At 31.5% G+C, this 23,374-nt stretch overlaps 1 protein-coding gene across 1 annotated transcript in view; it reads right to left on the bottom strand.

Annotated features, from left to right (window-relative positions):
- Nucleotides 1-13,679, bottom strand: part of LOC135141667 (fez family zinc finger protein erm-like) — a 30,814-nt gene extending 17,135 nt beyond the window's left edge. Inside the window, exon 1 of the mRNA XM_064072966.1 lies at nucleotides 13,385-13,679. The gene's annotated coding sequence lies outside the window, so the exon portion shown is untranslated. The remainder of the gene's footprint in view (nucleotides 1-13,384) is intronic.
- Nucleotides 13,680-23,374: the final 9,695 nt, after the last annotated feature.

Raw genomic sequence — 23,374 nt, 5'->3', positions numbered from 1 at the left:
TAGATTTTATGGTACCTCCTACGGTGAGGGGATCATCTGCAGATACGTTATTTCCTGCTGTCGCAAGAGATGTGTTGTTTGAATTACAGGAACATATAATTCCATAGTCATCAAATTTCTGTCTAGAAAGTGGTGGCGGTAAGGTAGTTACAAAGGGGTTTTCTGGTATTTCCCAGATTTGCGGGGTCTTTGAAGTAAGAGGATAACAGTCGTTACGGTAAGAGTAAATATTTCTATACTTTTATTACTATCTGCACTGGTCGAAAATGCCCATTCAACACAAATACAAAATTTCCGGCCGAAAAATATCAGTTTTTTCTTAAACTTTCTTGTGCCCAAGCGCTTAAGATAATTGTTACAAAATGGACTGTTTGGACGAAATGATTAGTGAAAAAGGGAAAACAGTTCTGTTAATTAGGCAATAATTATAAATATAATTTTCATAAAGTGTTAGCTCAAAGTGTTATACGTTGGCAGTGTGTAAAACGTGGCTGTAAATCGTATATCAAGACGAATGCTTCGAATAATAGAACAAAGTGGTGAACACACTCACGAAGCGACTGAAATTTCAAAATTAAACAGACAGAAGCTCAGCAATTTTGTTTTGGTTTATATTTACCTTATCTTTTGCAGCAAAATACAATACTAACAAAAATAAAAATATATATATATATATATTTACCAAGCAATAGTAAATAAATTGTTAAAATTATTAGGGGTAATAGTTCGAACATATATGTGTTGTTTTTCTTAAATACTTATCGTTGCAATGATGAACGAATAAAATTATAAATAACAACTTTAAATGAAATTTAATTTTTCAGTTGGCATTAGATATTAGGTTTTGTGAAAACAACCACAGTTCTGCGTTACCCGTCATGCAGGCAGCAGGAGATGGGAGCCAACTAGTACATGCATCTGGCGGGAGCCAATTTACCTATTAGTCCGGAGCCAATTTACCTGTTGCTTAAGATTCAAAAGTAGCCGCCGGAGCCAACTAGTATGTTCGCGATGCAGCAGCCATCAGGTATCATAAAATATGTTTTTACAAAGTAGATGTCAATAAACGCCATGAACGAAAAATTGGTCGAAGTTTATTTTGACAGAACTTTCCTCGCTCTTGAAAAACGAGTCAAACAAACCCCAATTTTTTGAAAAATTATAAAATTTGATTTTGTAATGTTTGTTTCTTGATAAGATGATAAGCTCTATAAAGTAAAAACCAGCGGCATAAATAACACCACCACCCATTATCCTCACCAACAACGAGATGACGTCATCTCCAAAATTTTCAATAGTGAATCTTATTTAAATTTTATATGTTTACGAGTAGTAAATACTCCTGTACTTGTGGTTTATGAATCCGTGGTGAGTTTTCACTTTAGACATCCTAATTTTTGGAGAAAAAAAAAATCGGAATTGTATAACAACATGTATGCACACCTATAGATGCTTACACAAACGATTAATTTAGATCTCACATCTAACTTTAGTTATATAACCGAAGTATAAATATTTTTAGTTTTTCAGATATTTTATTTTTATATAAAAAAGTATATTGAATGAACTTTTGAGTTAAACCGTCATGTGCGACTTTTGTACTGTTCACACCTAATGCTTTTATTTAATAATAAAGAAACACCGTTTTTTCAGTAACCAGATCCTTCGGTGTGAAAGTACTTTTCTTGCCCGTGCACCTATACTGTAAATTTTCACATAAAAGTTTCGGCAAAATTAACTTTATTTCAGTATCGAATAACTGCATCTGCTGAATAAAATTGTAATGCTAGGTTGTCGGTCTGTGATCAGATGCAGATGCAAGGAAGTGGTTGTGAGACGATCAAATATCGCGTATCCGCCTCTAAGTTATTGTAGACTCGTGTCGCGTCAAGACGCAATAATAAAAAGCGGAAAAGTTGTTTGCCGGAAGACGTCGCAGATGCTCGTGTCTATTGTAAAGGAAAGGGCTTTATTAAAGGTTGAGAGCACCTACGAGCGTAATAAACGTGCCATTCGTCTCAAGACTGTTGCACAGTGAAAAAGAATAGAACACGACGCCATATTGACGTCAGTTCAATGAGATACCGAACACAAATAAATAAGTCAATTTGTATTATGAATTATAAAAATGCAAAAATGTTTGCTTTGAATTTCATTTCTTTTCAGTTCTCAATGCTGATGTCTTTCTAAAATTTTCACCTACGTAAAACAATACTGGAGATTATGGTATTATCACTTTTTTGGAGAAGACGACAGACAACCAGGCGGAAAAGAAAGCGGATGCTTTCAGGTTACGATTATAACATTCTTTTTATGTTCGGTTCGAAAAAGTACTAACATTAGAGAAAACTTTTATCATTTGTTTACAAGCGTACCCAAGTAACTGACTGTATATACAGCAAAAAGAAAGAGAGCTATAGTAATAACGTCCAATTTTTTTCTCTCTCGTGCAGGTATTTAAAAAAGCGTTTAAAATATTATGTTCAGTTATTCTTCATTTTTCTTTTCAAAAAATGCTTCCGTAGAATGCACTATGAGACCGTTTACCTGAATTCCTAGCCAAAATCCCAAATTATGTAATATTTATAATTCGCTCAAATCTTAATCCGTTTGAAAGAAAATTGTTTTTTCTTTCTTAGAAAATAAATACCATCACTGGGTAAAGTGTTGGCCTTATAGGTAGCGGAACAACAACAGATCGTTACAGTAGGACAGAGGGGTACAATATTAGGTAGTTCCAAAATTCTATTATTTTATTGCTTTTATTGTTATTATCATTTGTTTTTAATTAACATTGTGGAGCAAACACAAGGTAAGCAGATTATTTCGGACAAAATATCCTCTCAGTTATTGTAAATAATCATTGTTATCTGTTAATATGTAAAGTGATGCTGATGGTATATAAATATCTAAATACCTACTCTAAAATTCAAGTGCCCCTTTTTACAACTTCTTGTTTTGTTTTTTGCAAATTTATGTGCTCACTTTTTGATTAATGTCATTAAAATGCATTATTTATTAAACTTCGTTGTAAGTCTTATACTATATTTTTTAAATTTAATTTGTTATTTACCGCATTAAAATCTACTTCAAGTTCTACTATGGTTTCTTAACGATAGTGCACATAAAAAATAAATAACTGTTGATCAACTGATGCAACTGTGACTGTATTAATGTTTTTTTAAATTTCCTAAAAAATCTTTATTTGTTGCCTGTACGAAGGGTGTTTCAAAATTTTCAGAAAACGTGTATTTTTATTAGTGCTGAGAATTGATCTGGGACGAAGTAGTAAAAAATCGATGTCAAATAATTCTTTATTACAAAAATTATTTTAGACCATAATCTACAAGTTGCCGTTGATCGACTTTAAAATCTTCTATTGAAGATTGTTTAGAAGAAATTTAAAGACACTATAGTACAAAAATATATACATTGTTAGAATCAGTATTGAATGGTTACATTACTGTTAAAAGAATTAAGACAAAATTTTCAATAGTGTTTGAAATATAAGGCGATAAAGAACCAAAAAATGCAATTTTAAAATTATGAAAATTCACAAAGGAATGCGATTTCTATACTGGTATTCTTTTTTAGGTTAAATACATTTTCTTAAATTTTGTCTGTGTTTTAGTTTTATTTATGCTGTATTACAAGTTGGGAAAACAATTGTTAATATTATTGTTAATTCCGGTAGAATTTCTTCATCGTGTGAATACACATTATGCAGATCTGTTGGAAAATAAAAAGTATGTTTTTGTTTTACAAATTTTCGTCAGCTGGTATACAGTTCACCGTACAGAAAGTACAAAATGAAATTTTTCTGACAACCCATAAACTTTTTCTTTAAAAATGGTGTCTAGTAGTATCTAGCTTCAACGACGTCCTTCATAGCCAAAAAAAAATTACAAATCTATAAAAAACAAAATTTAACAAAAAAATAAATCTGAAGTTTTTTAGAAAATACATTTTTCATTCCCTTATCGAAATTAGAAGACAACAAATTTTGTACAACAAAACTGCATATATGTTGTAATAAAATTATTCGTTCAAGATTAGTTACACAGATGCATATTTTTTAAAAGTGGTCATAGGGAATCTCATGTTAAGTTTTTGTCCCCATGTTAACTTTCGTCAGGGTAAAGACCCAGAGATGATTTTTGCTGTGGAAATAGCCTTAGACTTTAATTTCGACTACCAATTTTTGCAGTAAATTGTTAATTTGTGCTTAAAAAAGTAAAAATTAATTTGGTTAAAATGTTTACGTACGTCGTACAAGATTTTGACTTGTCCTTTTTGACAGCATAATTTTAATTAACAAAAACAGAATGATAAAATTCATAATTGAAGAAAATAAAAGATGATATCACTGAAATTGCATTTCTGGTGTCCACATTCGAGACGACCTGTAAATCTGACATTAAATTTTTGAACTATGTTCTTACCGGGTTTGAGCTAGCATTTCCACCTGCACCAAAATTTTGCGCAATGTGTGTTGTTGATAAATCGTTGATGTATCTTGTGCCTACTTCCACTTTTTCTTTAATTGTGTACTGCGGTGTATCAATTTTGAACAGTAAAAACCAGTAATCGGGTAATCAAATTTTAGAAACGTCTCTTTTTGCAAGGGTGCCTAAAATATTATCAACAAAACTGTCCAACTTTTTTTTTAGAAATAACCTTTAATTTAAAGCATAACTTTTAATAAAATCGACAAAAGATGGCCCAAATTTTAACTCTCAATTTTTGATCCAACATAAGTTAACCTGGGGTATAAAATTTAACATCGGAATCCACATGGCCACTTTTAAAAAAGATACACTGTATGATAGATTGGTTAAGAACATTGTTTGATATATACATGCGTATAAAAGTGCACAAAATAAACTTAACGGATCGAGTTTCTGGATTCTACATTCCACACCACTGATGGAATTCAGACTGTTTTTTTTACTAAAATACTTACGTCTGTCTGTTTGTCTGCTGTCCTGATTTTTATTAGACAGATAATCTCCGAAAGTACTAGGCCGATTGTTGTCAAATTTTGTATTTATAATAGGAATATCATGTAGATGGTAAAACGGTAACCATCTCCACCAATAATGTGATGACGTTACTTCAAAATTGTACATAGTACATGGGTTTTAAATATATTATGTATAAAATAAGATAATCCTACACTACATGCGTGTTTATGTCTCCGTGTTGAGTTTTTACCAGAAACGTTTAGATTTTTAGAAAAAAAATCAATATCACAAAACAACATTTTGCAATTTAATTTTGAATCTGCCAAAACGAATGCTTTGAAATCTTACAGATGGTTTAAGGTTATAAAGAGCATAATAAATTTTTAGTCAAAATATACTAGCTTATCCCCTCCAAAAAATCGATGACGTCAACTCAAAAGTTTGTCGAATAAATCCTATCTGTACTTGTAATTTATCATTCCATTAATATTTTTTGGATTTGTATATACAGGGTGACTCAAAAAAAAATATCATTGTATTTCAGGAGCGAGGGAAGTTCTGTAGAAACAACTTTCGACCAATTTTTTAATTTACCTTCCTTTGGATATTTAGAGTATATAATATAAATTTTTTAAGAAGTATGAAATATTTATCACTACTTTTTTATTAACAACAAAGTTCAAATATTTCAAATTGGATAAAAAAATAATAAAAATAAATATTACTAATTTCCTTCAACATTTTTTATGAAGGTTTTTTTTTGCGAAAATATTTAACTTTCTTGTAGGTCTCTGGCAAAGAGTAGCTATATATAGTAAAAAATATTGTCTCGTTTTTATTTACGTGTTGAACATTTGTGTTTTCAGTGTTTGGTTGTTAGTTCATTCAATAAAAACAACTTAATAAAAAAAAATGTGGACGTAAAAATTTTGCTCGAAATAGTTTCTGCATCTTCCCTCAAAAATATTACAATGTCAAAGGTCAACGTATAGACAAAAGGCGTAAACATTTCTGAGAAAAAAATGAAAAGCAGGAAATCGATGGAACAGACCGTAGGGACTACATTTGTAGGTCAGAGCGTCAAACAGTTTAGATTTTTGTCAAGCAAAAAAAAAATTTGCTCTTCCTCTACAAAAAAAGATAATAGTGTAGCTGTTCTCTTTAAAAATACAGAGAGGTTTTACGCACACGCAAGCCGACAGTAAAACCAAGATAATATATTCACGTCCGGCAGGGTAGCAGTCAAACCATCACGAGTTGGCCATCGAGACTCGCATTTATCTTGGAGATAGAAGCGACCTGACAGTCCACCAAGTCGGTGTTCACCTAGACGCCGCTACGCCCCGACACGGCCTAAATCACGCAATAAACACACCGAATTTATCACCTTTCACATGAGTTGCTTAATCAGAATGAATTATCTAACTATCTTAACCCCAGGGGTTATTCGAAATACCTAATGACCTTACTCACAATTATTGTTCATCAGCATTAATTAATATGTACTTAATTATTCTAAACGAGAAATTCATCATTGTTGACATTTTCCGATAAAACGGGAATAAGATTGTATCAAATAAGTACAGACTTAAATATATCCTTGTAGATTAAAAATGTGTAGTTAATTAAATTGAACTTCACATAATTTGTTCACAATGTAGGTATGAGAAAAGGTGATCACTGGAAAAATCACCCAGAGTAGGCGTTGGAATTTCATTTGACACAAACGGTGTGTCTATTTTTATAATATGCATTTAGCAGAAAAATCACTTGTTACATGTTATAATGTTATACTTACTTATAATATCAGAATATATATGCCATTTGTGTTAAATGAAATTCCACTGCCTACTCTGAGTGATTTTTCAACTGAATACCCGTTATTACGTAAGTATAATAGAGAATACAGTTATATCCGATGTTCAATCAATTTAGCCAAAAAAAAAAAAAAAGGTAGTATATGTACCTACCTAAAAATAGACTGCACTTTACTGTATAATTTTTGAAATAACATCATCAATCTTATGGGGGTAAGGAATTAATACATTAATTGTTAGATGATCAATATAACATTATGATAACGTTGGTTTCAAATATTAGAAAGTCTATCCAGTTAACATAATACGATTAACATTTTTGTAAAAATTCATGAAACCTATTAGGTACCTACTGGGATACCTAAACTTAAGGTTAGTCGCTACGTTTGGAATGTTCAATACATTTTCAGAATGTAATAAATATCTCCATTATTAACAGACTCATTGTTAATTGTGAAATATTTAAATGTAATAAAAAACAGATGATTTTTAAATTTGAGTAAAATGTTTGATTCACGTATGTATTCAGAGTACAGAAATGAATATCTCAATTATTTATGGAAATTTTGCAACGCAATTTTCAACACAGTTTTCACTTATAAAATTATAGAAATCGTACCTGATACATTGTCGACTTTTTTTGTTGGAAATGAGATGCAGTAAAAGGACGCTTGTGCTGTTAGAAGCTTCTTTTTACTGTATCTCATTTCCAATAAAAGGTCGACAATGTATCAGGTACGATTGCTAGAGTTTTGTACGCTGAAAATAGTGATGCAAGATGCGTACCAAAATTTCCATAAATAATTGGCACATTGAATTTTAAAAACACGTTATGCAAAAACTGTAATTTGTATCCTCTTGTAAATCTGTGTTCCCAATGAGAGTAGTCATTTCCAAAATTGGAAAAAATGTTTTGTAAAAGTACAGAAAGTCGTACATTTTCCCAAATATATACGTTAATTCAACAATAAACTAGCTCATTTAAGCTCAAAAACTCTATATCTCTAAATAATAAGCGTCTGTTTACCGCATCTGGAAGAGTTCCAAGTATTTATTCTTCTCTGTCATTTTCCCTCTTTTCAATTAAACTTTAAATTTTACATTATTGGCAAGGAAACTTCTTGAAAATTATCTTCAAGTAAAAGTATTTCCAGCTAAATTAAAGATCGAAAACAAATTAAAAATTGTGTAGGGTGTAGGACGTATTTTCGAGGGGTAGCGGAAATGGCATAGCGACGCTACATGATCGCCCGCTTAAAGTCGATCCAAATGGTTAAAAGGTAAATGCAGAGTAAATATTTAACATAGATAATTACAGCCGCGCCTAAGAGGCGTGCCAAACGGGAGATACGTGGGGCGGCGGAAAAGAGGCGGTGTGGCGGCAGCGTCTCTAGGGGCTGCCTTTCTATCACGGTTCAGTTCGTCATAAGCTCGATAACGCGTACCATACCCCGATTCATCCTACTCACTATGCCAATTATATTCCCAAATGACCTCACTCCGATTTATCTTTTATTGTTTCACTCTGATGGAAATCAGCTTAAGTAAACATTCCTATTGTCTGAATTTTTTAGTCACCTAATCAGATTCTACATTTGCTTGTGAAAATTCATGTTAATATAGAATTTCTGGTTTTATAGTAGATGTATGTTTAAGGAGAACCCAACGTATAGTAATCCAATTTTTCACAGTGCTTCTCAAATAATTTATGTTTTAACACGGTCATAACACACATATCTGATAATTTCTGTCACAGATTAGTCACTGAAGCTTAATTCTATTACTTTCGTTATTAAAAATATTGCAATGGTAGACCATTTCTTGGTGATGATGGCTTTACAAAATTATCAGTACCTCACCTACCAATTAATTTTCGCCAGAATACCACGTCACTGAAAACATTTTAATATATCTGCAAACTCCAATTTACGTTAATTAAAGCCAACTCTGCATCAAAAGGTTTTTGATCTCGCGATATAGATACTTATTATTATCGATTCAGAGTACAGAAAAGTATAGCTGCGACCGCCGGCGCGGCGGCATGGTACAGAGTGTTTTTTCGCTCATGTTCATGTGGGAAGTCTTACAATAACATTCAAAGTAGTTAACATCGGACACTCTTGAACGGCGTAAATTTCACATAATCAACAGAAAGGTGCAAATTTGTTCATCCGTAGAACGAAATAACTGAACATCAACTGTCAGCTTCAGGACATTTTTTGTTTATCTTACGCTGATGTAAAAACTGTTCAGGCTATAAGAAGTTGTGTGGTAAAAAGAAAAGTTTCCAAAAGAATATGTTAATAATAATAATACTGGAAATTCAACCTATTTTTCTATACCTACTCATGTCTAATGAATAATAATTATAATTTGATTTTTATATCATTATAGTTTTATTTGCAACAGCAACAAGAAGAAAATATATGTAGTTTGAATTAAACAGATTATTAAAAAAAAAGATCAATCAAAAACTACATCTAAATAAGACAATTAATACATAAAAGAACAAAACATGGTAAAATAAATAGGTATATGTTATTTATCAATGTCTATATCTATAAGTTATTATCATTGTAAATAAATGTAATATATTTTATATAAAGAATATTAAATGCAAAGACGAATACGCAGCCTACACACTGTATCGTTTATGAAGCTAGTAAAAACCAATAAATTTTCCAGAGGGTGTCCAGAGCGTGAACGGAAATGGGATACTTATAAATGGGGTTAAATCAGCTGAATACCGTGCTAAGGGGTTCATGTACGGTATTTACTAAAGCTACCCTTGGCGATAAATGCTTAATAACCTTGTTACTCTGTGAAAATGAAGTCTCATAACCAAGCTTAATTAAACTCATGAATTTAAGAGTTCCTGTGTAATTTAGATAATTATATTGCACATGCATGTAATTATTTGAAAATTGTGAACTTACTTAATAATCTACAACCACAAAAAGCATATTTCAAATTAGAATTGCAAAATTATGTCGACTGTTTGGTCTGCAGACACAGAACATTACAAGTATAAATATTGATTGATTATGGAGTATGCATGGTTTAAGTAGTCGAGTACTCAAGTTATAATAGGGTGCAAAAATAAAAGAACCAACCCTTCGTCGAGTTTTGTTTTTCATGCGTACGAGAACTCTTGAGAGTCAGACTGTTTGATAAAATAAGAAATATACAGACTCTTAAAATGTTTGTTTGCACATACAATTGTCCAAGCACATAGAGAGTATACCTATTCGTAATGTTTTTTGCGAATCAACATCAATCTGATAGTGTAGGTATCAAATTTTGTAAGTATAATTTATCGTTGTCAAGTTTTTAAAAAAGTTAGTATATAGTAATCTGCTATTATTATTTTATTATTAATTAATTGTTGAAAAAAAATAAAGCTGCCGAAGTTGATAAAATTTCAATACTTGCAGAAATAAAAAAAAAATAATTATCCACGTGTACCGTACATACGTATCTAATACAAAAATATATTTAAGTCCTTTTAATGATTTTAATTCGGATTAGTTGCATAGATCCTCAAAATTTAAAAAGGTCGTATAAAATAACTTACTTAATAATAAAAACGTCCAAGACACAAAAAATATGCGTTTTTGTGAAACATAGTACTTAATACGGACTTTATTTAGGCAGTAAAATATACTATGAATGGAATGTATGTATATTTAAATATAATCGCTTAATTAATATAAATATAAAATTATTGACATTATGCTGAAATTTAATATTCAAAATAAGTGGAAAAAATTGCTAGAAATTCAAAAATTTAATATATTTCTTTTTAGATCGGACATAACAAAACGATTTATCGGCCTTGCAGAAATATTTTAAGACATTATTGAAGTTCATAATCAATCTGTTTATAAATTTAAATAAAGAAATTAAGAAAAACATAGTACCTAAATATGTCAGGCCCTTTGTGCCAAAATAAATGATAGAAAAATTACTTCAAATTTATATTAAGAACGAAATCTGAAAATAGTAGAACTATTTGTCAGACAGATTAATTTCTGTATTCTCTCTAATGTGCTGTTTTAACCATTTTGTCATTTTTCATTGTGAAACTGTTTTTGACCATTTGTTTTATACACATTATAGCTATAAAATATGGTATCAATTCAAGCATAACTTCGAAAAAACAGTGGAACAATAAATTGTCCTCACAGATTATAACTTCGGAACAAATTGACAATTTTTGCTTGATGGAGCCATCAAAGTTACATATTTTTGTTGTAACTCGTATTTAGTAGATAATAAATTGAATAAAGAATTAACTTTATAACAATTAAAATGTTTGATGATACTAAAGTAAAACTACTTGCATACTTGTCGTTTTATTTAAAATCAATTTTAGCCTTGTTTCCTAACCAATAAAATATTAAAAAAAAAAATAAAAAATTCACTATAGTTTCTTCACACTGTTCGTACATAAATATATGTGGTACAAAAAAAATGAGAAAAGTTTTACTATTTTCTGACAAAAGTGTAACATTCCAATATATTTTTTTACACTTTTTGAAAATGTGTCGCGATTGGATTAATTTTTGTCGGATAAAAAAATGCTGTTGGCATCGTAGCCTAACAAGCGACTATCAAAAATTCTCAAAAATATTCGTTATATACTTACAAACAGTCTAAAAACTGATTGTTTCAGTGAATTTGTTAAATTTTAATCATACTTTATGAATCTACTTTTTATTTCCGGAGCTTGAGGAGTATACCTAATAGTAGGGTCCATTCGACGAACGGTTTTCTCAACGTTTCATGACCAGCAGAGTATTTCCGCCTGTCTGTCTGTCTGTCTGTCTGTCTCTCGTCTGGCGTTTGTATTGATTTTACAGGATAAATAGTGTCCAAAAGTTTCTGAACCGATTATTGTGAAGTTTTATATATATTTTATTGCGTAAATAATTAAAAATTTGACGACTCCACTTCAATATCTCACATAGAAAATGCTACTTAAATTTTATAAAATCACAGTCCTATCATCCAGAGTTTTGGAAAAAAAATGTGTAGGTACAATTTTTATAATTTAACTTAGAAGCTGCATAACCGAATGATTCGAAATCTTGCAAACGTTTTAAGTTATCGTAAGCATGGTAAATTGCAAAATCAAACAAAAAAACTTGATCACGGGTTGTTAAAATTGTGCTCAATAAATCCAATCTCAAATGTGCAAAATATTATGAATCTAATATTTATAGTACACCAATGCATTCATATTTTTTAAAATTGCTTATATACAAGGTGACTCAAACAAATTAATTTATTTTATTGATTCAACCAAGAACAAGCCTTCCCCATTTTCCTTAAAATTTTGGAATATATATAGTACTCTTAGTAATGTTAGTATTAGGATTACTCTGTAGGTATGTACATATCTGTCCAAATTGATAAAGTCATTTCTAAAAAGATGATGATGCCATCACAATATTTTGTTGTAAAAAACTCACTTGAAATATATAATATATATTTTAAGTTCTAGGGCTTATCATAAAAAAATCAGCGAAATAAAATAATAAAAACTTTTTCAGATAGGTACCTACATATATGATTTTTCCATAGTGAGTCATTAGGTTAGGTACATTTTTTGTCGCAGACCTTTCTGTTGAACCAGCCAGTAGATGGAAGTATAGCTGGTTACTTCCCATACACTAATTTTTTTCACTCTTATAAGCATTTGTTTTTATGTTCGTTTAACTAACAGATTCAAACTTTTATGAGACTTTGTATAATATTGTAATAACTTTAGGAGTTGTAAAAAAATACATTAAACATATATATATGGGTGGCTTCATATCTGTGACATTTTTAGGCAAAAATTGTCATATTTGTTCACGAAACACGGGTATAGTGGAAAAAATTAATTTATTTTTTATTCTTTTTGGATACCTACTGATTGATCTATATAGGTATCTATATATATTGTGAATCGCTGTTTTGTACCGAGTGTTTCGCGATGAAATTTATGATTTAACCGACGCCAAAAACCTCACTCTATTATTTAATTAAAACACTTTACTTTTGCTAATTTAGTAAAAATTGGTTACATTTCTTTCCTTGTTATAGAGTATAAAGAGTAAAGAACAACTGAATGCGCATTAAAAATATATTTCGTGTTATGTTTACACTATTGCTGTTTTATTATTTTATTAAAATCTATAAAACTTTGTTTTTATAGAATGACAACTGTTCCAGAAACTGTACTACTGTGTTTTTGTTTTTTGATATATCGAACTTAGTTTCTTACTGGTACGTAGTTTATTTCTTATGTATTACCAGTATTGTGCGAAAAATTTAATAGGTACTTATGACTTGATTTTAAATTTGACATCACTGAAAATTGAGCACTATATAACTTATGGTTTAACTTTCGCTATTAAAATAATCTTTCTCTAGTAAACAAAAAGGTTTAGACGTTGGTTTGCAAAAATTTTACATATAAATATAAGCGAATATTTGGGCAGTCAAAATATTGGAATATTTTTTTTATGTTTATTATAAATCGATGTGTGATTATTTGCTTCTTTTTGAAACAATTTACGTCTTACTATGTAGATGGGCACAAATTTGATTACTTACCTAAACTAAATTATTTATTGCCAAGTATATAATTCAACAACAGCGTAGGAAGCTCTCGTCACTATAATATTGCCAGTAAGTCAAAAGCACCACTGTGGAAATCATGATGGTAACGGAAATACTATTGGTCACTTTTTAAACCACACTGTGAATGGGCATGCAGCATTCGATATTTAAACATTCAATAATGTTCCAAGTTTGCATCAGTCACTTGCGTTCTCTGTAGCTCGGCATTAAAAGGCAATCTGCAGATTAAAAACTAATGTCTGGTTGAACTTTGGCCTGGTAGTTTTGGGAAAAGCGCAAACAGGAGACTGATGGTGGTAACATTAGGTGAGCAGGGCCATTTGCATAATTAGGAGGCCACGGCAGAGGACGAGCAAAAGAGGCTGAGGATGCCACTGGATTGACCAATAAGAATGTATCTGGCTGGAAGCGGCCAATCAGGATGACGCATTTCAAGGATGGACTCGTCCTGAACACTCCCATGCACTCCCCTGGGACCTTTTTCAGAGCGACAGCTGTACTCACGCTTGCTCTGTTCGGTGCTGGATGTTACATCTTCACCTGGTCTGACGTTCTTGACGGCCATATAGATTATACCGTAGTGGATACAGATTACTTGCAAGGCCTTTTACTGCTACAAGAACCATTGTTTCATTCACAGGATTTTTACAAGACAAAACGTGTACGTTCGATATGATTAATTACGTACGTAATTACATTGTAAAATATTCGCAAAAAATAAGTAAGTAAATTTAGCACGAAATATTTGCATTTTTATTACAAGTGCTTTATGCAGTTATTTTACTTGTGCATGAAAATATGGATCTATAGGTAGACGAAACGTGAAATCACATGTATAGGAGAGATTGGGGTTGGTTGTTTCAAATAACTACTAATGACAACATACAAAAGAACCAAAACATATTCTTGTTATAAAAATATAAACGATAGGTAATATTCAAAAATATAAAAAAATGTAACTATTTATGTGAATACGCAGAACTCTCTGCTTTGTTCCTCTAATTGCAGAGAAATTAAAATTTCTAGGATAATATATTAAACAAAATCAGTACAGCATCCACTGCGACGAGAGACGTATACTGTTTTAGACCAATTTATAAATTAGTACTTAATTAATTTAGAAGATTACGGTATGAGTACCATATATTCTTATTTTCTCCTATCTTAAAAACATACAGAACATCATGGAGGTTTCAGGAGTTACATTTTAGAAGTACGAGATATGGCGCTTTTAAAAGATTATAGGTACCTATACTTATTTCGAATTAACAAACTTGAATTCAGAAGACTTATTGTGTCTACTCAATTTCGTAAGTCATTCATGACCCGCCCCTGGTACACTAATGCATTCAGATTTTGAGTCTTCTGTTTGTGAACTTTTGTTCCCAAATGTTAATCCACTTGATTTTTTTTTTGCACAGATATCAGATATTTATTAATATAAATCACCAAAACAGTCAATTGCATGCAACTTTTAATTTAACACAATTTTGTGATGACGTCATGAAGATTTTTGCAAGGACATGTTCTATATCAACATTGGTGCAGTGTAATACTAAACATAATAGTATTGTAGGTATTCAATAAAATTTCTGGGAAAATGAAGGGAGACATTCCTGATTTAAACAATAAAGTAAATTGATTCATTCATACATTTTTTTGAGCTACCTGTATAACCAAATCTAAAAAATTGGTCGAAGGTTATTTCGACAGGACTTCCCTCGCCTCTGATATACAATAATACAAATCCAGCTTTTTCGAAAAATTATAATTTGAAATGATTATGCCAATTTAATTTTTTTTATGAGAATCCTTAGGTATTAGTTAAAATAAAGATATGTATATACGTAACGTTAAAGTAAATGTAAAGAAGCGTGCTGGGCGTACGTTCCAAATGACTTTTCTCTTAACAAAATTTTGTGATGACGAGATCAACATTTTGCAAAAATACGTATAGTATTTTGGACAGGTGCAGTGTAATACTAATGATAACAGTATTGTATTATTCGGCAAAATTTTGAGATGTCATTAATTTTTTAGGAGGGGATAAACGAATAAATTTTGCTTAATGGTTTGCCATGATTACGATAACCTTAAAATATTTACAAGATTTCAGAGCAAACGGTATTGCAGTTTCAAAGTTCTATTGTGAAATATTGTCATTCAGTTTTGAATTTTTTCCAAAAATTTTGGACGGCTAGGGTGAAAATTCGACACGGATTCACACACGACAAATGCAGGAGAGGAGTATCTTATTTTAAAAAATTTTAAAAACCTTTTTATTATAAATTTTAGAAATGACGTCATCCCATTGGTGGTGGGGATGATTATCCAAATTTTAGTTAGTATTTAACCATCTACATGACATTCCTAATATACAAACAAAATATGACAACAATCGGTCCAGTAGTTTCGGAGATTATTTGTCTAATAAAAATTAATACAGACAGACAGACAGACAGACGGAAACGGTAGACCACTTTTTTCGTCTTCTAGAGGTCATGACACAACGAGAAAACGTTAAAGTGGCAATTCGGCCGATGGACTCGATTACTATACTTCCTTAGCTTACGCAATAACAGCCAACCTTCTTTCAAAATCGGGTGGTACTAGAGCTTGATGTAAATGAATTTTGTCATATGATATTTGGCCGCTTTTTTGGAGGATTTTGAATTATTCGTTTCTTCGTATATTTGCCTGGTGGAAATATGAGGATCCACATTAACCCTCCCCAAGACATCTACGGTATGTTCTTCATCTGTTGCCGTTTTTCGTAAAAGGACTGTGCGTTTCTTTTTGAAAGATCCAAATTGTTCTAAATTTTTTGCTAATCTTGCGAAATGCATACAACTTGGTTGTTGTCTCTTCGGAAATCTTTCTCCCTACAATGTTCTGTATTGTCTTCTATTTTGCCTACACTTTCCGTAAATAAGTATCATATATGTATAACTTTTCGGCATTGCTGAATCTTTCGTATTCCATTTTTTGACACTACAATATTTTATTTATTTTAATCTAGAACAAGCCAGAACCCGAAAATAATAGGAAACGTTGCTTGAGAAACGCCATTGTATTTTTGTTTACAACTCACAAGCGTTTTAAAGCTTCTAGATGCATACTGTTATACTGAGTCATATATCATTGAAAAGAAAAAAAAAATGTTGTCTTTTATAGTCCTACAAACTATACTCTTAGATTTAGAAAAACAGTTGATGTCATTTCCGGTGAAATTGAAGCTAATACGATGCCAATAGTCTACTCATTTAATAGATTGTATTACATATATATTCAACATGTCTAAGTTCAAATTTTTATATTTTAAAATCATGGAGATATTTGAGTAGAACAGATACGTTGAGACACCCGGTATATTTGCTGTGCTATGGAAACTTTTTTCATTAGAATTTTTTTTCACATTTTTAACAGCTTGCATTCCGTTCAGTAATATAAATATGTATTAATAGTTTTATTTTTTTATTGTGTTAATAATAAAAAGATCTCACTTTTTACAAACAAAAACAAACTTGTACCTAATATTTCAGCTCAACAGATCGAATTAATCGAATTACACGGAAGTTGTAACAAAAAAAAAGTTCTTTCCTCGTGTTTATAAACTATCTTTTGTTTTAGAACAAAAAAAGTATTTTTTTGTGAATTTGAGACGCTAGGATGTCATATAATGATGTATCAACTTTCTAAGGTTCGACAAATAGGAATTTATGTGAAAGTATTTTCTATTTTAAAGTGTTCAAAAGGTTCTTCAGTTCCTATCCCTCCTCAATGTAAGTCACGAGTAACAGAAACAATCGTTTTAAATGTGAAACTTTATCACACCATTCATAATAAAGGAAAAAATCAATTTGTAAAGTAGTTGGATCTATAATAGCGTAGGTAGATGAAAGAGATTTCGTGCAAATTGCCAAACGTACTTTATTCACCAAACAAGTTCTCGATTCCCCTTTGAAGAGGTTGGGGTATGTGTTTTAGTATATCCTTTTATTCGTGTTTAATCAAAGTTTGTGACTTTGCGTCACGCAATCCAGCACCCGAAGCGCGCATATACCAGATTTGAAAACGTACAGCGATCTTATCAAAATCATGAATCGCGGATCAACGGACACGGATACACAAATACAAGCCAGTACGGTTGCTCTTCCTTTGATTAACGACAACTTGAAACGACGAAGCTCAAAGCTAAAGGGTCAGGGATCCTCAACACCATTCGTCACACCAGCATTAAGTCTCAATGCCAAATGAAATTCAACTCTTTACAAATTTAAATCCAGATAACATCAGTCTAGCGAGGTAAAGAAAGATTTTGTTTGCTTTTATTATTTTGTCTTTGCTGTATGGACAGAATGATTCTAGATTTCATCCTCTAAAATTGCGCCACAGGCTTTATTAAAAATTGCTCATTAGCAAATGAATCTTGAGAATTTCAGAAAATTTTAGTTTTGATAAAAATAACCAGTTGCAATTTTATTTTGTTTACGAGGACGATCCATCAAATTTTATTTAAACTAATCTAAATAATTTTTTCACTTAGTTTATTTATTCAGTTTGCTTATTTATTTTTGTATCCATTTTTTCCATCTTTTCGTTTATGTTCTTGTCTCTTGCGTTCATTTTTTTCGTCCATTTTTTATTTCTTACGTCCACTTTTTCCGTCCCATTTTTTTGGGTCTTGCGACCATTTTTCGTTTATTTCTTTGTTTCTTGTGTTCATCTTTTCCTCCATTTTTTTTTTTTGTTTCTTGCGTTCATCTGCCCGAACGTAACCAGCTTTACTTGTCCTTCCATTGCTGAAATTTGGGCCCTGGTTTCGACCGACATAAATCTTCAGAATTCTTTTCCAACGATTTAGATACGAAAATTAAATTGGGTAAAAACTGAAATTCGGAACTGACAGATGCGACTCCGAAGTTAGAAACTTGTCGCCACACGAAGAAAAGTTGCTACAGTTTATTGGTCCCATTATGGTGAATGGGTTACCAGAAATACTGGAACCGGGAATGGAAATTGTTTTTGAAAGTATAAAAATTATACTTATTCTTTTATTTGAATGTATACTAAATACATTTTTTTATAGATTTCAACACTGAAATAGAGGATGTTGTTCCTGCTGAGGTTTTTGAAGTCCCATAACCAAAAAATTTCTTGGGAACAAAACCATGATCGACCTATGCTTAGGAGAACAAGGAGTATCAGTAACAACATATCCAATGACAAATCGCTGCGCATTTTAATAAAAAGCAACAAAAACATCGCGAAAGCAATACAAAGAAAATATAGTGAAACTTCAAAGTAGTTTTGTATAATAATAATTAACGAAACATTTTCAATAAAGATTAATAAATTGTTTACGAAAAAGGTGTTCCTTATTCTATCTCGTTTTCTAGACCCTTGCAAAAAGAAATTATTTGCTGGGATATTTTGGTTCGGTAGCGGATCCTCCATATTTTCTATTTCGTCAACGTCATCTGGCTTGTCTACTTTAAAATATTTTGGCAATATTATGCAACATAACGCATAAATATATTATTTTAGTCGCCTTAATTTGATTATAGTGTAAAGTTCTGTGTTTAAGTAAACATTGATATCTTCCTTTTAACATTCTGTTAACACGTTCAGTTGTTAAGCGTTCTCTTGTTAGATGTAAATTGTATTGTCCCTCTGCTGAATTGTTATTGTAAATTTCAGGATACTGTACCATTAACTAGGAAAGTAATGGATATCCATCGTCTCTTTTGAGGTGAAAGTTCAAGTTATCATTCAAAAACTATCTACGTAAATGTGCGTTGACGATCTGGAATATCTGGCATTAGTACTGATGAATGATGATACTTAGTGAAGCATCACTAATAGCAATTTATAGTATATTGATGCTATAGTATCTTTTTTTGTTGTGAAATGGAGTTGCTAGATGTACAGAGTAGGTACTCACGTGGCGGGGCAACGTGGCAACATGAGTATAATGAATTACTTCTATTTTTTTATTTCTCTAAATATCTTGTGCAACCCACGGAAAAGTGATCCAATGATTTTATAGTACCTAATTAACAATAATATGTGACAAGCACCCACTCACTGATGGTTGATTTATTCCCAAAACAAAACTATTCTCAACATTGTTTTGATATTTCCCATATCTCAGAAAATGTAAACAAACAAATTTTCAAATCACTTGGAATATGCATTTGTATGAAGAACTCCTAGCCTACACTCCATTTCAGACGCTAACGAGAAAACCTCATTCTAATGTTCCGTACTTTTAGGCCAATGAATAGGTATTAACTGTGAATACAAAATTTTTAACGCAAAGAGATATGGTTAATAATCTTAAGGGATTTTGGAGATACGTGAATTTAAAAAAAGGCAGTAGTAACATCCCGCCCACAATGACCTATAATAAATGTCTGGTACCAGGTCCAAAAATATTGCTGATGGTTTTGCAACATTTTTTCAACCTGTTTTCAATCCACCTTCAAATTTCAACAGAAAACGAAATCATTACAGCTTTGGATAAATTAAAACGTAAAAATACCGCTGGTCCACACAGAATGCCTTCTATTTTCTTAAAAGACTGTTGTCCCACGTTGGTAAAGCCGCTGTTTATCTTGTGTAACAAAATCTTAACGAATGGTGTAATTCCGAAGTCTTGGAAGATTTCTAAAACTGTTCCGATGCGAAAGCCGATCGTAATGCTATAGAACATTATCGACCAATTGCTCTAATTAATAAGTTCGCTAAAATCTTTCTAGGAATATGCCAAGAGTTTTTTAGAATAAATTAAATGATTAATTTTATGGTCTGTCCTGTACTACCGTTTGTCATCTCTTTCTGAAGATTTTAACCTGTCTATTTCACCTCTGATAAAGTCAAGAGTCTAATAACTCGTTCAATTTATGCAGCGATATGAATTGAATTTTGACATTCGCTTGAGAAAGTTTGAATTCCTTTGTATATTCGTCGAGAGGGCAGCACTTAGACGTCGGTGCTTTGATGCCGACGCCGACGTCGTTATCGTTGTATTACAGCCCTAGAACACTCAATATGGTAATGCATGCGGCTTAGTCAATTTTTCACCCGTACCAGGCATTATTAAAAAACAACACAAGCGCGCAAACGTTTGCGGATCCTTTTTTTTTAATGATACTTGTTAGAATCATTTTTGATATAAGTACATAGTAATAAAATAATGATGAAAGGAATTCAAATATAAGTTTTTAATAACGCTCCCCTTAAAAATATAAGCACCTGTTGTAGATAATGAATTGAACCTGCAACCATTAACTAAATTTGCAATAACACTTGAAAACGATTTATTTCAGTTTTAGAGTTCATTTTATGGGGGCTCTGCGTAAACCTACGCATTATCCTTGTTCCTGCGTTAAAATTTTGTGGTGAGTCCTGTTTAATTTATTTCTCATTTGTGAATACACTCAGTTCTATATGAAATTTGTATACATTTTATTAAATGTAAAAAATTAGTAGAAGCTCAATTGGAATAGAATATACAAAAAGTATTTTCATTTGTCATCTTATCAGTAATAACGAACAAAACAGTAACCCTACAGTTAGAAAGCTTTTAAATACTTAAAGGCAAGTAGTATACAATATGTAGTATAAAATATGGTTACATGTAAATGCTGAGATAAAAGAAACCGTTGTACTCTTGTGAAAGTTAACACCAAATCACTAAGACAAAATTTCCAGAACGGTTTATCAGAACTCATTCAAATGTCCAGGGGTAAAAATATTTAAACTCTATCCTCTGAAATGTAATTCATATTTCCATAAAAAAATTGGTCGAAGGTTATTTCCACAGAACATCCCTCGCCCGTGAAGTACATTATAATAAATTCAGATTTTTCGAAAAATTATAAAATTTAATTTTGCGAATTTAATGTTTTTATAATAACCCTTATAAGCTAAAATAAAAATATGTATGTAATGTTAAAGTAAAGATAAAGAAGTTTTTCCATTACAAAATTTTGTAATAACGTCAACATTTCTGCCGAGATACGTATATCAATTCGGATAGGTCCAGTGTAATACTAATAATAACAGAATATATCCCCAAATTTACGGAAAATGGAGTGAGTCGTTCTTGATTTAATAGATACAAAAAATTGGCCCATTCATTAATTTAGATGGTAAAACGCTAACTAAACTTTGTCTAATTGACCCCACCAACAGTGTGATGACGTCAACTCAAAATTATACATAGTAAATCCGTTTTAAATTGTATAGAATAACATACACCTACACGTGTAGTTTATGAATACGTGTTGAGTTTTTACCCAAGGCATCCAGATTTTTGGGAAAAAAATCATAATCGTATAACAACATTTTGCAATACTATAATTTTGAATCTGTAAATGAATGTTTTGAAATTTTACAGCCGTTTTAAAGTTATCGTAAACACGTTAAATTTTAATCAAAATAGATCTGTTTATTTCCCCAAAAAAATGGATGACTTCGTTACAAAATTTTTCCTAATACATCTTACCGAAAATGAACAAAATATGGTGAGTCTATACTTGTGATTTATGATTTATCATTCCATTCATATTTTTAGAATTTCTTATACAGGGTCACTTAAAAAATTTAATGAATGAGCCAAATTATTTTATGGATTCCATTTTGTCCCAAACAATGCGTACGTAATAAATGGACCAACCAGTGAGTGGAAAGAGCAACTTCTCGGACAAGAGCCCCGCCGCAGTCTCGATCATGGTAGAAGGAGACATGGTATAGGTATGTTCTCTGGTATAGGCATCCGATGTACAAATTTAAAAATCATCTGCGCATCCATTTGTGACGTTAGGTGGCATCAACGACCTTGTGACTCTTGTGAGCTTCGCTGGGGAATTTCAGATTGAGTTGTCATAGCTCTGTCCAATACGTCAATTAGTTGTCGACTAATGAAAGTTAATGAAATTAATAATGATAAAAATGTAATTATTGAAAGTTGAACGGTCCAAAAATGTGGTTTCGTATCAATTTCGATAAATGTGGGACATCAGCAAATGCAAATACCAATTTGCTCTTATCTCTTGAGTGTTGAAAAGAGGTTTTTGACATATTTATGCTCAGTTCTCTCCACAAACCTAAATTCTGCGATCACATCACACATAAGTACGACTGCAACAATTGAATAATCATAAATAAATTTTTGCAATTTAAATAATGTGTTTTAAATTTCGCGCTAATTTCACCCCACTGACGTCACACCCGATGCGTATGCCTATACCAGTGATGAACGTGATATCCCACTCCGCAACCTTCATGGAGTCAATTTTGCCTTACGCAGGTATCCCGCGCAATATATTTTGCGTGGTAAATTTAAATATCGGTTGTGAGGCTATGTTATTGAACTTCCCTGATTGAACTGTCAGATGCGAAAATGCTGTTATGTTGATTGAGGTTATATTGTGGTAGTAGGATTGCATATTTAAGTTGGGTGTGCGAATTGTTGGTTTTGTTACTGACTGATTTAAATTGATTTAACAAAACCTAAACACAACACGTTATTAGTATTTCGTTCATCACTGCTTCTACCATGTATTTGACCATCTACATGATATTCCTATAATAATATACATATAGTTTACGAAATATCGTTGTACCCTATAAAATTTTATTGACAATAACGAGGCGGACAGTAGTACAATAGCAAGAAATATTTACAACTTAAAGCTGTCGCGTGGCGGTAATCCGCACATGTTAGAAAGCAGAATAATTCAGATCCGAACAAGGACCATCGTTATTCACGAACGAAAATGAGCATTTTACGAGTACAATTACCTGCTACAACTATATTTCGTAAACTATACAAAATTTGACAACAATCGGTCCCGTAGTCTCGGAGAATACCTGTCTAAAAAAATCCGACACAGTCGACAGACAGACGGTAACTGGAGACAACTTTTTTTTTATACTCTAGAAGTCGTGAAACAT

This window comes from Zophobas morio, unplaced genomic scaffold (assembly GCF_036711695.1).
Source record: "Zophobas morio isolate AGI-343-1 ecotype UQ-CSIRO unplaced genomic scaffold, CSIRO_AGI_Zmor_V1 ptg000044l, whole genome shotgun sequence".
NCBI classification, from domain to species: domain Eukaryota; kingdom Metazoa; phylum Arthropoda; class Insecta; order Coleoptera; family Tenebrionidae; genus Zophobas; species Zophobas morio.
Note: the sequence above shows the minus strand (reverse complement) of the source record. Positions and strands in the feature narration are given on the sequence as shown.